The sequence below is a fragment of the Nuphar pumila genome, chromosome 15 (genome assembly GCF_984573655.1).
Source record: "Nuphar pumila chromosome 15, dmNupPumi1.hap1.1, whole genome shotgun sequence".
NCBI classification, from domain to species: domain Eukaryota; kingdom Viridiplantae; phylum Streptophyta; class Magnoliopsida; order Nymphaeales; family Nymphaeaceae; genus Nuphar; species Nuphar pumila.
This window is the reverse complement of record NC_143263.1, coordinates 8900344-8916278: the sequence shown is the minus strand read 5'-3', so window position 1 is coordinate 8916278 and position 15935 is coordinate 8900344. Positions and strand designations below refer to the sequence as shown.

The window sequence follows — 15935 nt, the reverse complement described above, 5'->3', positions numbered from 1 at the left end:
TGTAATCACATTTGTGTTTATGTTTTGATTCTCTAAGGTTTTGAGTTATTGTTGATTTTGCATAAAGAATCTCTCATATGAATTAGAGAGAATAGCAGAATAACAATATTAAAGGACCAATAGAATAGGTGAGAGACCAACCTATTCATAAAGGTAATTTCTTCACATGCCTAAGCACTGAAGGTGAATTGTAGAGTAGTACAAGAAAATATGACATTTCATAAAGGAGTGTTCATATCTTTGACTCATACAATTCATCCTTGTGATAAAGGGTGGCATGTGAACCCATATAAAGAATTAAATCGAGATAACAGTATATACCTCGATTTAGTACACTTTTGGTGTCAATGGGTCAAGTGGGAGAATGTTGGACATTATGGGTTACGAGTTCAACCCACAGTCTGACCCGATTTGACACCCTCTTAGTGGGTCACGTAAGTGGCTGAGTAATGGAGATAGTGGGTGGGAGTTACGTGAATGCGGAGAGACCACATTCACGTAACTGCCCAATTCCTCCATTATATAAGGGGTTAGGGGTTACGAAGATGATGAGTATTCGTAACAATTCCCTGCCCAAATTCAGTTCTACATTCAGACTTCGCAGAATAGGGTCCTGCTCACCGTCGACATAAGGCCTGGGCTCATTGTGGGCGTCGATCGGCTGAGGAGAACGCCGAACTACCTACACGGACAATGGCGAATTCAGGTACGCTGCCTGTCATGTTGTTTTTACAAGGTTTCGCCCAACATGCAATTCTCATGGTTAACCTGATTTAATCACTTGGGACCGCCCCAAGGGGGTTGGCCTAGTCGGGTGGGGCTTTGGCTGCTAGATGGGCAGTCAAGGTTCGATTCCCATGGCTATCGCCCCTCTGCGCAAGCTAACACTTAGCATAGGCCCTGGGGGCAGGGTCCTAGCCTCAGTTTTACACTGCTGGCACAATGACCGTAAGGTATGGCAGGCTGAGCTGGCACAGGAGGAAGGCTAATGTTTGGAGGGAGGGCCATGCCACCCGGACGGATGTCCATCATGGTTGGAATTCCATGTCTGCACAAAAGCACCAACCTCTTAGCATGAGCTATGCAATAACGCGTAAGTTCAAAGAAGCTATACAGAAGTATATACTCAGCATGGTTATCTTCAAAAATTAATCCAAAGACGTCCATATGCATGGATACATAAATTAAGAAATCATGGGACATTCAGAATAAAGTTTGCCGTCAGCCAACTACAACATACAAGTCAGCTGCATGTTCCATGGTATTCTACCACTAGCAATACGGCACATTGCTATCTCTCGCCACAACCAGTTGCAATAATGCACATTTACATCTTTTCAGATATAAGGAAACCAGATAAAAAGACAAAATACAATGGGAAAATAGCCCATGTCCCTTTGTCCATATGCAATGCTCCTGAACTCCGTTGAAAGTTTCAGCTGATGCCCAACCCCTATTTTCACCATATAAGTTCCATGTAGGCCACGTTTTTTCAGTTCTATTCTTTAGTTATTTTATCTATATATCCAAGAAATCATGCAATAGAAACTTTGAGCAGCCACACAGACGGGCTCTAGCAACTTTTAGTTGTCAAATACAGAGATATGGCAAGAGAGCATTGAAGAGCCGATTGATTTATTAACTACAGTTACCAGGCTGGATGAGATAAGGGCAAAGAAAATAGTTTAGTTGTGTTACCAGATGAGAGAGTAGGAATCTATAAAAGGAAACCACAAATATGAAAAATAATAATAACATTGGCAATTTTTTTTTTTAGACTTTTCAACCAAGTCAGACATGATGCACCATGTTTTGTACAATTCCAGTCTTTCATTCTCTTCACACCATAGAAACCACAACAATAACCAGTTCCCTTCATCACATTTTAAATTCAATTTCCATAACAAAACTCAACAGATGACCCCCTCCTTTCAAGGAGGCATCTCAGATTTCACAATGACTTCAGAATTGGGCCATGGCAAGTTGATTTGGCGTTACCAGTTCATGTATTGAAGACTTAGATCTACATATTAAGGAAATGTAGGAATTTCTTAATGTTTTTTTGGATTTCTATTGGAGATTTTGTACATCATAGTTGGCATTCTCGAAACCTGGTATCGGATTGGCCACATGTGACTCGGGTGGGCTTTTTAATTTATTAAAAATAAATAATAAAGATAAGTACTTTTTTCATATATATATATAAGCAAAATATTTAGTTCTTTCAGTATTTCATAATATTTTTTTAGTTAAATCTTTCTTTTCTTCTATTTAAGGGAGTTTTTTAAAGGGAAAAATAATATTTTAGAGTTTTTTTGAGGAAAAACAAGGTATTCCTTAAAATTTTCTATTGGAATGTGTTTGTAAGATGCAAGAAAGCATGATTTTGTAAGTGATTAGAAGGCTATTGTGCATTAGTAAAGAATCTTTCTATATCAATGGGAGGATGATTGAACTTTCCAAATTTCTTGAATCCAATCCAACTCCTTTACAGCTAGAGATGAAGGGAATATACTTGCCAAGACACTAGATCCAACAATCAACACATTTGATTATTTTCTATGACGGTGAGCTTCAAAAGGTTTCGACCAAAGGCAACATGATAAAAGTATCATCTCCAAAATGACTTCTTATGTAGTAGAAGTTAAATTTTAGTAGCAAACAGTTTGGTCAAACAACAAATGCAACAAAAAGCAAATAGTTCACAAAAAATTCCTTACTTGAGCAGCATGTAGAATACTTCGTGAAAACTAAGAATGTAATCAGGAGTTTGATTGGGTGGATAATTATGAACTAAAATATCATGTCACAAGTGGCTGATCTTCTGAACTTACGCCTAAGAGTCCCAAATTAGCATAATGCATCATCAACAAAAAAATTTACATCATCAAATGAAGAATAATAAAATAACTAAATATTTGGTGAAAATCAATTTTTTATCCGCTTATAATGATATAATGGGAAGTAAGTGGTTCAAACAAAATTCTTGTACATTTCAAAAGAGTGCCAACTACAATATCAGATTTTTGTTACCATTGTTACTATGTCTTCCTGCCCAACCTTCATTATAATATAGCCCATAATGGCATCATAAAACTTTACCTCGTATAAGGAATTAACATCTGCTTCTCCTAGCAGCAACAATCATATGATAACTTATTTGTTGGAAACAGTTAGTCATGACTCAAAATTTACAGAATGTCATAGAAGAAGACAATAGAAGAGGATATGGCAGAGAAATAAATGGTGGTTATACCTAATCATATTTGGAGCTTCCTGCATTTCCCCAACATGGCAATTAATGTTGAATAAAATCAGTTGAAATAATGGAAATAAATTTCTTGGACCATGTCATATGTATAGTTTTGCGATCATGTAGCTAGAAAATCTAGAGCATAGTTACTGGAAGCGCCTCCCTAAGGGGGAAGAACGCTGCTGAAAGGGGAAGCGCCACACTTCCGAAGTGGGAAGCACCACCCTTCCCCCAAAAGGGGAAGCATGGGGGAAACTCTCTTTTAGTTTGTGGGAAGTGCACTTCACACTTGCTTCTCAAATTGATTCCCTATTGCACTTGTTTCCCCCTCACTTCCCACTAACTTCCCACTTGTTTCTCCTTCATTTCCTTCATGTTTCCTTTTTTCACTTCCCACACACTTCCCTGCTTCTGCTTCCCACATCGCTTCCCATATCCAATTCGCTTCTTGGTAACTATGATCTAGAGATCTCTCCAAAAAAAAACTATGATCTAGAGATTGATATATCAAAGGAGAAAAGATTGATATTTTGGACTTTTGAAGATTTTTAAAACATCCTATTCCTTTTACTTCAAGAGACGTGCCGTCGGCTGTAAAAACCTTTGACACACTTGAGTTATTTTTAAGACATATGGATAGACTATTAACATTTGGAGTCATGTGAAAAGAAGCACCAAAATCTAAAAGCCAAAGAAAGTTACCTGGACCGGAGAAAGATACAACAGCCGCTCCAGTTGAGGCTTCAGTTGAGGAGGATACTCCTTTGAGAAGAGGTTGAAGAATTTCCATCAGTTGAGCCATAGATTCACGTGCATCTTAATCTTTTGACTCGGATTCAACAGATGCAATTTTTTTTTTCTTCTCTTCTTTTTTAACTTTGGACATTGAGGCCTATAGTGCCCCGGTTCATGACAATGATGACAAATGACTTTTTTTTTATCAAAGTCACTGTTTTTCCTTCCAAAATGAGGCAGCTTGTAAGTACGAGTATGATTCCCCAGTCTAGACAGCTAAAATTGAGTCATCATCAACTTTTGGAGTACTTTTTCTAAGTCTATTTTCCTCCATAGTGAGCTCTTATATAGTATCAACAGTAGAAGAAATTTTTCCACGATGTAAAAGGGCCGATTTGGTGGATTCAAACTCCGGCCTTAGACTATTCACAAATTGATAGAAATGTTCCATATCGAGTTGCTTTTGGCGAAGCTCGATATCTTTGGTACAATGCCATTTGGGCTCAAAAAGAGCCAACTCTTCCCAAAGTTCGGACAACTCATTATAATATTCTCGAATGGTTTATCTTTTTTAGTCATTGTTCGGACTTTGTCTTGTAAATTGCACACATGTGCAATATCTTTAAGATAATACATGTTTTTGAGGTATTCCCAAGTCTTATCTGCATGCTCAAACTTAGCTAGACTAGAGCATTTTTTAATGTCTACATTATTGATGAGCCATGACATAATTTTTGCATGCCCTATCCTCCTTTCTTTCCATTTATTTTCATAAGTGGCTAACGTCTTATTCTTCTTTTCCTTCGTTAGAGGAACCTCTTTATCACCCTCTTTCTTGGTAAGAAATAGTTTAGGTTCGGAATCGGAACCATCCACTATACCCCATAAACCTTTTCCTCAAATGTGGTGCTTCGTAATCGAAGCCCACATTACATAGTTAGTATCATTTAGCTTCATAGGAATGATGGTGATCTTATCATTGTCATCTATCTTTTACAAGGGTAAGAGAGAAATAAATAGGAGGGGAGAGGGGAAAAAAAGAATAGACAAGGGAATAAGAGAGAGGATACGTAACCATTTTTTTTGTAACACAAGTCCGCCTTTCTTCAAACAAATCTTCTTAAGCCAAGAACAAGGTGATGAAACACCTTTTGTAAATGTGGCACGGAAATCAAGGTGGAAGCACTTCAAGATCTAAAGATTCTGTAGTTCTGATACCATGTAATGAAATGGTGGTCTTTAACAAATGCATGAATAACTCACAAACAAGTGTCTATTGGAGACACTACAAGCATGACCCTTGAAAGGGTATAAAAGGAAGAACACTTGAAAAATAAATAATACTTTATTCATGCACAAAATGCTTAAGAAGCATTGTTATTTACATTGAAGGGGTTCACCCCTATATATACAAAAAAGTGGAAGAGAGAGGAGAGCTCATTTTGATCTCTCCAAAAGAGACGTTGGACTCTAGTCCAACGGCACAGTCAAGTTCCAACACGAACTTGACTGGATCAAATATCTAGTTCCTATTGAACTAGATGCTAAAAAAGAAAATAAAGGAAAATAATAAAAGAAAATAATAAAAGGAAAAATATAATAATAATATTAAATAATATATATGCATTACGGTTAACATTTTAACATCCTCGTGTCCAGATGAAAGTAGCAGCTTGCAAAGAATGATGATCCTTGAGAGATAGACCAATTCTGGATAAGTAAAAAATTGTTTGTTTTAGGGAATTGGAACAAACAAATAGCCGGGGAATTTTTTTTTTAAGTCACATCCAGTTTCTATTCTGAGTTTCCATAAGGGTTGACTCATAAATGACAAGTCAAGAAAAAATGCATGGTAAAAGGAAAGATGAGATATGTGGCTAATGGAGGAATTATTGGCCCTCTTGGGTTGAATGTGCTAGCAGTTGCAGGTCAAGGCATGTTGTTCCATTTGTCCTACTGGCCAGTAGGTCTGGTGGAACTCTCTCTAACCTATGTTAAGCAAGACCCATGTTATATTCTGGTTTGATCCATGCGAGGCGATAACCTGGCCCTTAGATTTTTTAGATTTCTCCAAATACATTGTTTATCTTTCTAGTTTTCTCTAGACTATTTTTCAAGCTTTCATTATGACCAATTAGATATGGAATATTTTTCAAGCTTTCATTATGACCAATTGTCTATGAACTCTATGTAGTTTTCACTCTTTCCTCTCTTTTTAAAAGGGGAAGGTCTAAGGTGCCTTCCCCTTTTTTTGCTCTCACTCGCAGAGGGCCTTCCCCCTCTCTCTCTCTCAGAGGAAGAAGAAGAAGAAGAGGCCCGCCCTAAGAGGTACACTTCCTCTCTCTCCCCCCCTCTCTCTCTCTCGGGCATATTGGAAGAAGAAGGAAGAAGTTGAAGAGGGTTTGCTCTCTCTCTCTCTCTCTCTCTCTTTCTTCTTCTCTTTTTTTTCTTCCTCTTCTTCCTTTCCTTTTCATCTGCTTCTTCTTCTTTTTCTTAATCCCACATCAGTTTTTTTTGGTTTGGGTCAGGGTTGGACCCAACCTGGACCAGCACGTACCCATGTTGCGTCTGGTACCAGTACCCATGTCGACTACCTGGTTATCGTGTCTATGTGACATAGGGGTGTAGGAGAGAGAGAATTGCCTACATCACCCGTATACATCCCATGGATGGTCAGATGAGGCTCGCCATGTTCTTTAACTGATTTTAAGGTTGGGTTTACTTATAAGATGCGACATGTGGGGTGTAGGATATGAGAGGGAGGGAGAGTGTTGCATACATGCACACGCCAAAACACATACACAATACACAACGCATGGATGGTCACACGAGGGTTGTGTCATTCAGATGCAGAGAGATAAGAAAAATATATTGAAACACATCCACCATAGGCTGGTGCTTCACATTCACTATACACATCAACGTGCAAGATGTTGGGTACAGTGGTCATGTGCTGAGAGAGAGATGCACACTTTGAAACACATCCAACATAGGATGGTGTGCTTCAAATGCACCGTACCCGTCCATGTGATGCCCCATACACGTCGATGTGTTAGATGTTAGGTACAATGCTCATGTGCTGATGCATTACATGCACTGTAGTGAAGGATGTCCATTTTGGAAAGGTGTGCTACATGCACATGTCAAAACACATGCACCATAGACATCCCATGGATGGTTACATGAGGGTTGTGTGATTCACATGCAGAGAGAGAGAGAGAGAGAGAGAGAGAGATCTACCATACACATCTTATGGATGGTCACATGAGGATGGTTTGATTCACTAGAACCATACACATTGATGTGCTGCCCCATACAGATCGATGTGCTAGATGTTGATGTTGGATACAATGGTCATGTACTGATATGCATCACATGCATTGTAGTGAAGGATGTCTGTTTTGGAAAGGTGTGCTACATACACATGTCGAAACACATGCACCATACACATCCCATGGATGGTTACAGGACGGTTGTGTGATCCACATGCAGAGAGAGAGAGAGAGAGAGATCCACCATACACATCTTATGGATGGTCACATGAGGATGGTTTGATTCACTTGCACCATACACATTGACGGTTGTGTGATCCACATGCAGAGAGAGAGAGAGAGAGAGAGAGAGAGAGAGATCCACCATACACATCTTATGGATGGTCATATGAGGATGGTTTGATTCACTTGCATCATACATATTGATGTGCAACATGTTGGGTACAATGGTCATGTACTCATGTGTATCATACGAACCATAGTCATGAGAGAGAGAGGAGTGTAGTGGTAGGTTTTCTTGGGTTGTGTAGAGAGAGTTGTTATACATGGAATGCATAAAAGAGGGGAGAAGTTTGTATTGGCATGCAAAGATGAAGTGGTGGATCCAAGTCATTTGTGCTATGTGTCTAAGACAAAAAAGTTATTGAGTGTATGCAGATAGGGCATGTGCATACTTTGGGTTCTTCACATTCTTCTGATCGGTTGAGGATGGAAAACGAGATGAAGGAGAGAGAGTTGGTTATGTGGCTGCAACTGGTGTATGGTGGGACATGTGGACTGCATGCAAGAGGTAAGAGTTTGATTCACCAAGCCTACTCTTGAGTATTTGAAGATAGGGTCTATTGTTTAAAGTTGTTGGGAAGTGAGGATGAGTATAACTCATCTATGTCTTTAGTAACAATTCTCATGAGACATGGATGGCGCAATGATGAGGCCTCTCCTGACATCCTAGAGTGAGAAATATGACTTATAGAATACCGACTCATTCATAACTGCAGCTCCTAAACAAACTCTAGATCTCCTTTGTGAACTCATCCAGCCAATCTAGGTAATACAAGTCTTTCTTCTTATGACCAATCTCAATCATCCTTCCTAATAGTCAATCTTGCATAACATAATCAACAAAAAGAATGCCAAGAGAGACCATCATTGCACCATGCTTGTCTCATGCACAAGAACTGTCACTACAAACATAGACGAGTCAGACTCATCATTACTTCCCACCAACTTTAAACCATAAGCCCTATCTCCAAATACTTAAGAATAGACTTGGTAAATCAAACTCTCACCTTTTGTATGCAGTACACATGTTCCACCACTCAATAATTGCAGCCATGTCACCAACTCTCTCTCCCTCATCACATTTTCTATGCTCAACCAACCATGTCATCTTAGGGGCAAAGGCATGGCGGCAAGTGGTTATTGTGCCCTCAGATCAATGCCTTGGTGGTCTAATCTACATAGGATGGATCCCTACACACTGATGGTGCAGATCAAACACCCAATACGAATACGGGTTGTGGTAGGCCAAGGGCCGGTTACCGGCACACTCTACGTGCAAGGCAGAGATCCGGTAGGCTTAGGCAGTCTTGAGGATGTATGCAACCCTTATGGCACTCATGGGAACACCCAAAGAGAAGGGGGTTGCTACCAAAGCTAAAGAGAGAAAGAGACAAGATAGACGTGAGAGAGAAAAGAGGGATAGAGGAAGACATTAGAGAGGGAGAAGGGAGAGACGAGAGAGACATGAAGGAGAGGGAGAGATGGCTTCACATCAAGGCTAAGGGGAGAGAGAAAGGAAAGAAAAAGGAGAGAAGGAAGAAAGAGAGAGAGAAAAGGAAGGAGGGGGAGATGGAGAAAAGGAAAGAAAGATAGAAAGGGAAGGAGAGGGAGACATAAAGAGAGGGGGAGACAAAGCTAATTAACTAAAAGAACCAATATTTTATTTATACATCCTTAGGCTCTCTCATAAAGTCTTTATATAGAGAGAGGCCCTTTATTTGGATTTGGGTCACCACATGTTGGGCCTTGGATCCTATACCAACAATCCAACCCAATAAAGCAAATGACAAAATAACCAAAACCAAATAGCTAAATGATGACCAAAAGTTAATGGCTCAAAGTCATGGGCGTCTATGGCCTAGCCAGGTGTGTGAGGGTGAATCCCTACGGGCCACATCAACATGTGCTCTCTCTCTCTCTCTCTCTCACACACACACACACACACACACACATACACACACACACACACACACACACACATACACACACACATATCCTACACCCCCTTACAAGTAGACCCAACCTTAAAATCTACTAAAAACATGCACACCAGCCTCTATATGACCATGGCACATGTCCAGCAGCCTATAGATGCCAAAAAAAGCATCACACTCCCTGACACATGTTCAGCAGCCTCTATATGACCCTGACACTTTATTATTGTTGTCAATATTCACCAAAACAAATCCTTAAGAGGGGGCAATTAGCAACTACAATCAAGTTCCACATAACTTTGTCAATTAGAAAGTCTGCCATCTCAACATCCAATTAAGCATATTAACATAATAGGGTTGAATCTCTTTAGAGAGAAGATCTTTTGTCTCATGGTAACCTGCTCCAATCCCCTTATGAAACTTTCATTATTAGGTTAGTTATATACTTCACAAGTTTCTAGTGATTCACATGGCATTATTAAATGATACAATGCATTAGAACGCCCTTGTTGACCACCCTTTACTCCGACATCATCTAGGGTTCCTTGAACAATGTGATATCTCACACCAGATAAAACCTTAGCACTTCCTCCTCTTACTAATACTATAGAATGTTCATGCAAATTATGTCCAATACTAGGTATATAAGCAATGATTTCAAATCCAAAAGTTAATCGTACTCTAGCGACTTTACATAAAGTAGAGTTTAGTTTTGGGGGGTGATAGTGGAAAAGTTGATAGATAAATCACCCTTACTATCACTCTGCAGAACCGTACATGAGATTTTCACCTCATACGGCTTCTCATTTAATTACTTCAAAGGGAATGGATCATTTTCTTCGTTCAAGAATCTCTACCCTTCTTCCACTCCATTTCAAAGAGTAACTAGGACCAATTCAATCATGTTTTTGTGTTCTAATTGAACACTTTTCATTTTTTATAATGATCAAAGGAGAAGATTATTCTTTTTACCAGACATACGCAAACCAAATCATGATCATATAATCTTACAATAAGAGATTTTTCTCGATTAATCCCCTTGTCCATCATTCTTTGTGAATCAAAAAGGATCTTTTCGAGTTTGAATCCTCTATTTGGAATCTGATTTTTTTCTTTCTTTCTCTTTTTCTTTTATTAATTTCCACAATTCATTAAGACCCATGGGTTTGAACTTGTAGACACTGATTCATTTTCTCATCGAACAAAGTGTGTAAAATAAATTAGATTGATTTTTTTATCAAAAGTACCATGTGAAATCCTCTCTCTCTCTCTCTCTCTCTCTCTCTCTCTCTTGCGCACACACACACACAAGTACAACATTTGAATCAATTTTCTTTTGAATGAATCGATATTATTACATTCCACTTCTTTCCTGACACCTCCTAAGGACAATCCTGAATTGGATCTCAAACTGATGAGTTGGTGTGAGCTTATCCATGTGGTTATCCACTCTTCTAATAAGAATCCCCCCCCCCCCCCCCCCCCCCCACACACACACACACACACTGTCCACCATTGATTTTCTGGCTTCCCTCCTCTCCTCCTGCTTCTCCTTCCCCTACCTCTCCCTCATCCACCTCATCAAACCCATACCTCTCTCCTCCCCTCTTACATACACCTCCAACCCAAATTGTCTCTCACTCCCACCATGTTTACTAGATCAGTGTCTCCAAACCCAAATCAGATAAGACCGTCGTCATCATTGGAAAGAAAGTGATGATCAATTACATCAATGACAAAATCACTACCACCGTATGAGTGGAGACTGCAAGGGTGGTTTGGTTGACGAGAAATATGATGGGCATGAGATGAAGATGTGGGCATGGGGTAGCTAACACATACAACAGTACAGGCAGGGTCTGCATCATAGATATGGAGTTCATAAATGATTCAACCAAACACCTCATTTTCTCTCCTTGTTCTTGTTTTTGTTTGAACCGTAGCATTTTTTGTTTTTCGTTCATGAGCAATAAGTAAAAATACACCAAAAGATTTCAAATCAGGGCTCCGTGTTGCTATGTTATGAGAACTCTTATCATATATACTATAGAAAAGAAAGCTAATTTCTCCCTCATGTTAATAATGCTACTCTTCTTCTTGATTTTTATAAAATTGTGCAGAAGAACTCAATGCCATTAACCTCAAGGCAACTCACGTACCAAACCAGCGTGGGAAGGGCAAATGAAGATTTGAAGTAAAACAAGTCTTTTCCAATTTCACTTGATTTTTTTTGTTCAGAAAGAAAGAAGACTGTGTGTGTAGGCACACACGCGCGCATCATACTTATTTGGTTCACAGGGCAAGAAAATTACATCAAATTGAGGACGACATAGATGCTTAATCCAGAAACCAGTCTAATTTTTCATGAAGCATTCAATTTTAGCACCTAAGACACGAAAACGCAGCACAAAGGAAACCCTAAAAAACCCGTGATCGAACCAATTCACATAATAAAAAACTGATTTCAAACAGGAACGGAAACACCCCTCGACATGCATAACCAAGAAATCAGCAACCACAAACTCAAAACCTAAACCCTCGGATGCCAATTGATTCGGAGAAACAAACATATAACCGAAAGAATCATCCAAGAACACCAACCGTCATAAGAAGGCGGAGCATTGTCGTGCATGTAATCAGCATGTATCGGCCTGTGAACCATGGGCGGCATCATCGGCATAACTCGGTGGAAATCACCTCCGGGCTGAGGCTGCGAATGCATATGCTGCTGCCGCTGCCGCTGATCGCCATACATCATCTTCGTCTCTGCGCTACCTCAAAACCATAACTCTGCCGTAATCCTAGATCGTCGGGAAATGGCCCTAGAACAACACCTCCTTCATTGAGGAGTCGACTCGGGTGAACGAATAGCTAAGCAGAGACCCTAACCCTACGGACACAAACGACGCTTGTAGTTGTAGAAGAGAAAGGGAGTGAGGAAAAAACCCTCGTTTTTAAATCGGGGTTTGCCGGGCTGAATTGCACGTGTGATGACTCGATTCACACGTATGAGCGGGCGCGAACCCCACTGAGCTGGGCTTGGTCCGGACCGCGACTGAGTGCTTGTGCGGTTGTGCGAGACCAACTTTTTTACCGGGTCCAGACCTCCTCGGCCGCTGGACCTAGGGTTCGCAAACGAACCAAGCTTGGGCTCAGTTCGTGAGTTCATTAGCTGATCACGAGCTGCTTTGTTTTTCTCAAACAATTGCTTTTTAAAGCTCGATAATATAATATATATAATAGGCCTTTGTATGTTACCCTCGCCAGTCGCCATTACTTACAAATGTTTTTTTTTCTTTTTTTTTTTAATGTTTTTGGTTGTTTTTAGTAAAACCAACCTTACTGATACATGTTTCACTTAGTGAAAATTGGTTCTTGAATTTATAAGGCTTAAAAAATCAATTTCCTACAATATGAGATACTTTCCTAGGGCATAAAATCCTATTTTTTTCTCAAAAGAACATTATTCAGAAGCTGTTTCCCACTATTTTGAACATGCTGAATGCATCTATGAGGTCGGATTAGACATGACAACCTGTGCCACAAATATTCATAGGCCTTTATACGTAATGATGTCATTACTAAAACATTACTCTGTAATATATGTATAATACATGTTTTATATATCGAGCTAAATCAAACATACTAAATTGTTTTGGGGTTTTTTTATTTTATTTTTAAATTCTAACCATAATGTGATCTATGTACTTGATTTTATAGGGATCAACTATTGTTTTATAATATTCTAAAAATAAACGTTCCAGTCCAGGTTCCAAATATCATTTTTCATTAAAAACACATGATCAAGGTGTGGATTGCCAGTGAATCGACTATGCCCAAAACATTTATGGGGTCAAAACAACGAAAAAGCTAAAAAAAACTATGTAACATGTTAATTTAGCATTGATGTATTACCCATATATATATATATATATGTGTGTGTGTGTGTGTGTGTGTGTGTGTGTGTGTGTGTGTGTGTGTGTGTGTGTGTGTCATGTAAAACGAATCAAGCTAAGTCGAGCTTGCCATGTTCATGCTCGACTCATTTTACCTAAGCCAAATTGCTCGTAGCCCATCTCACCGAGCTCAAATTCTGAGCAAAGCCGAGCTAAACAATGAGCTTCTCATTTATTTTCTTCCTCACATGACGAAACTGCACCTAGAATTGAATGCTTGTCTTAGTCTGCCTTAACCAACAAAGTAAAACTCTAGGGGCACTCCCCTTACCCCCTAACCCCAAGGAGGCTCCAGCTTCACTTTGTGGAAGGAATCATTCACATAAAGACTCCAACTTTGAGTAGGAGCAAATCTTCTTTATGCTGAGCCTGTTTGCTAGATGAGCTAATACAGAGTCAATATGGCCGCTCTGTTTGCTTAGCACACTGCTAGACCATACGGTTGATCTACGAATCCCATGTCGACTTACGATATCACCTAATCTTGTTTTCGGTTTGGGCACCCATACAAAATGTTTTTTTTTTATAAATGTTACTCGGAGAAACTGCACCAGGCATGGAGACCTAGCCACGCTGGCTCAACCTGCCATAATAGGGTCTCTATCCATGTCGGCATAAAACTCCGAGGGCTTACCCCTTGACCCTAGGGAGTCACCAAGCTTCAGCTTAGGAAAGGGGGGTGACCACCAATGAGATTTGAACCTAGACTGTTCGTCTAACAATCTAGGCCCCATCCCATTATATTGTTGGATCATTTTTCAGATCACACAGTTTCACAATCGTCATCGTGATATAAAACATGATATAATTAAGGAAATACAACAGTTTATACAGCATGATTAACAGACGACAGAAACAATAACAGGGTGCAGACATGTCGGTTTCAGCAAACAACCAAAATCCAGACGACAGCATAAGAGCAAACAGATGCAAAGAACATAATGAAAACAACAACAACAACATGTTTAGATTATGTAACAGGCTAAGGCATACGAAAGTACTCCCCTTAGAGAAGATTCGCCCCCACATACAGTGCAAATCAGGGTCCGGCGTCCTTCCCCCAGGATACAATAGCCGCGACGAACCGAACGGTGCACTCCGACGGATCGTCCTTCGAAAACAGTCTCTTCGAACCAAATGTTGCATAACACCCCTTTCGGGATAACTCAGGAAAGAGAAAGAGAGAGCAACAGGGGAGATGTGAAATTGCAGAGCTTCAGAAATGCGTCTGTCTCAGCATATGCGTAACCCCAGCCCTTACCATGCTTTTATAACCCACGAACGGTTATGAAACATGGAAGGACCCTTTACGGATTCTGAGGAGACGTGATCCGTTAACGGACTTCGAAAGATTGAGATCCGTTACGGAATCCGAAGAGCCATAACGGGCACGGACTCCAAGGAGTCGTGACCCGTTATCATTTCTCATAACCCGTATCCACAGAAACGTTGGGTAAAAAGGTACTTTGTCTTGATTGGATATGGCCCTAAAGGGCCAATTACCCGAACTCGAACCAGCCCGGCCCGACACGACACGGCGGGCGGGCGCACGCACGCGTGTGTGTGGTGGTCATCCCACTCTCTTGTTCTCAGGAACAAGTGTATGAGTTCACAAGTGGCTTATAAAGCCCACAAAAAACTCAAGCACAAGCAATATGGGGCTATTCCACCTCATCAAGACCACCTTCTCCAAAACAGCCCAGTTTCTTCTTTGAATTCTCTCTCCCTTCCTTCTTACACCTAACATATATATATATATATATATATATATATATATATATATATATATATATATATATATATATATAGAGAGAGAGAGAGAGAGAGAGAGAGAGAGAGAGAGAGAGAGAGAGAGAGGGAATGAAGCATGATTTCATAGTTTTATTTGGCTTAGGAATGAAGTATCATAATCCATATGATAAGATGGGGTCCGATGTCAGATTGCATGATCCAAAATTTTACTTCTGCTGAGCACTCTAAATGTAGGCAGTAATATGATATTGTCATAGGGATGCTCATGCTGGTATGGATTCGGATTAGATATTTGATTTATCCAAAACTGTTTAGTTGGGTTTGGTGAAAATTTTTTCATTGGATTAGGTGAGTAGGTCAGATTTGGTCTTGTATTAGGAATCTGATTGAATTTGGAGTTGGATTTGGGTTCTTATTGTGATTAAATCTAAATCTTATAAATGTTCAAAAAGGTGCAGGTAAGACAACAATGATGTTTGAATTTGGAATGTGAAAATGCACCTTTCAAGCAGAGCATAATGACCATCCACTTACAAGTTAATAACAAAGGGTTAATGTTTGAGGTCAGCTTATTTCAATTTAAAAGTATTTTTTTTTTGAATGGTGAAATTTTATTGCAATGTGGGCCAATGGTTTTTGAATCTCTTAAAAAAAACCTACTTATATATCACAATCACATGATTCAAAATTTATTTTTTATATAACATACCTGATAGAACATATCCATAGAGTCCAATCTTAAACAAAAAAC

At 39.6% G+C, this 15935-nt stretch overlaps 1 long non-coding RNA gene across 1 annotated transcript in view; it reads right to left on the bottom strand.

Moving 5' to 3' along the window:
• Positions 1 to 12374, bottom strand: part of LOC149814395 (uncharacterized) — a 202812-nt gene extending 190438 nt beyond the window's left edge. Inside the window, exon 1 of the long non-coding RNA XR_016427941.1 lies at positions 12007 to 12374. This is a non-coding gene — a long non-coding RNA (uncharacterized LOC149814395). The remainder of the gene's footprint in view (positions 1 to 12006) is intronic.
• Between the last annotated feature and the right edge of the window lie 3561 nt (positions 12375 to 15935).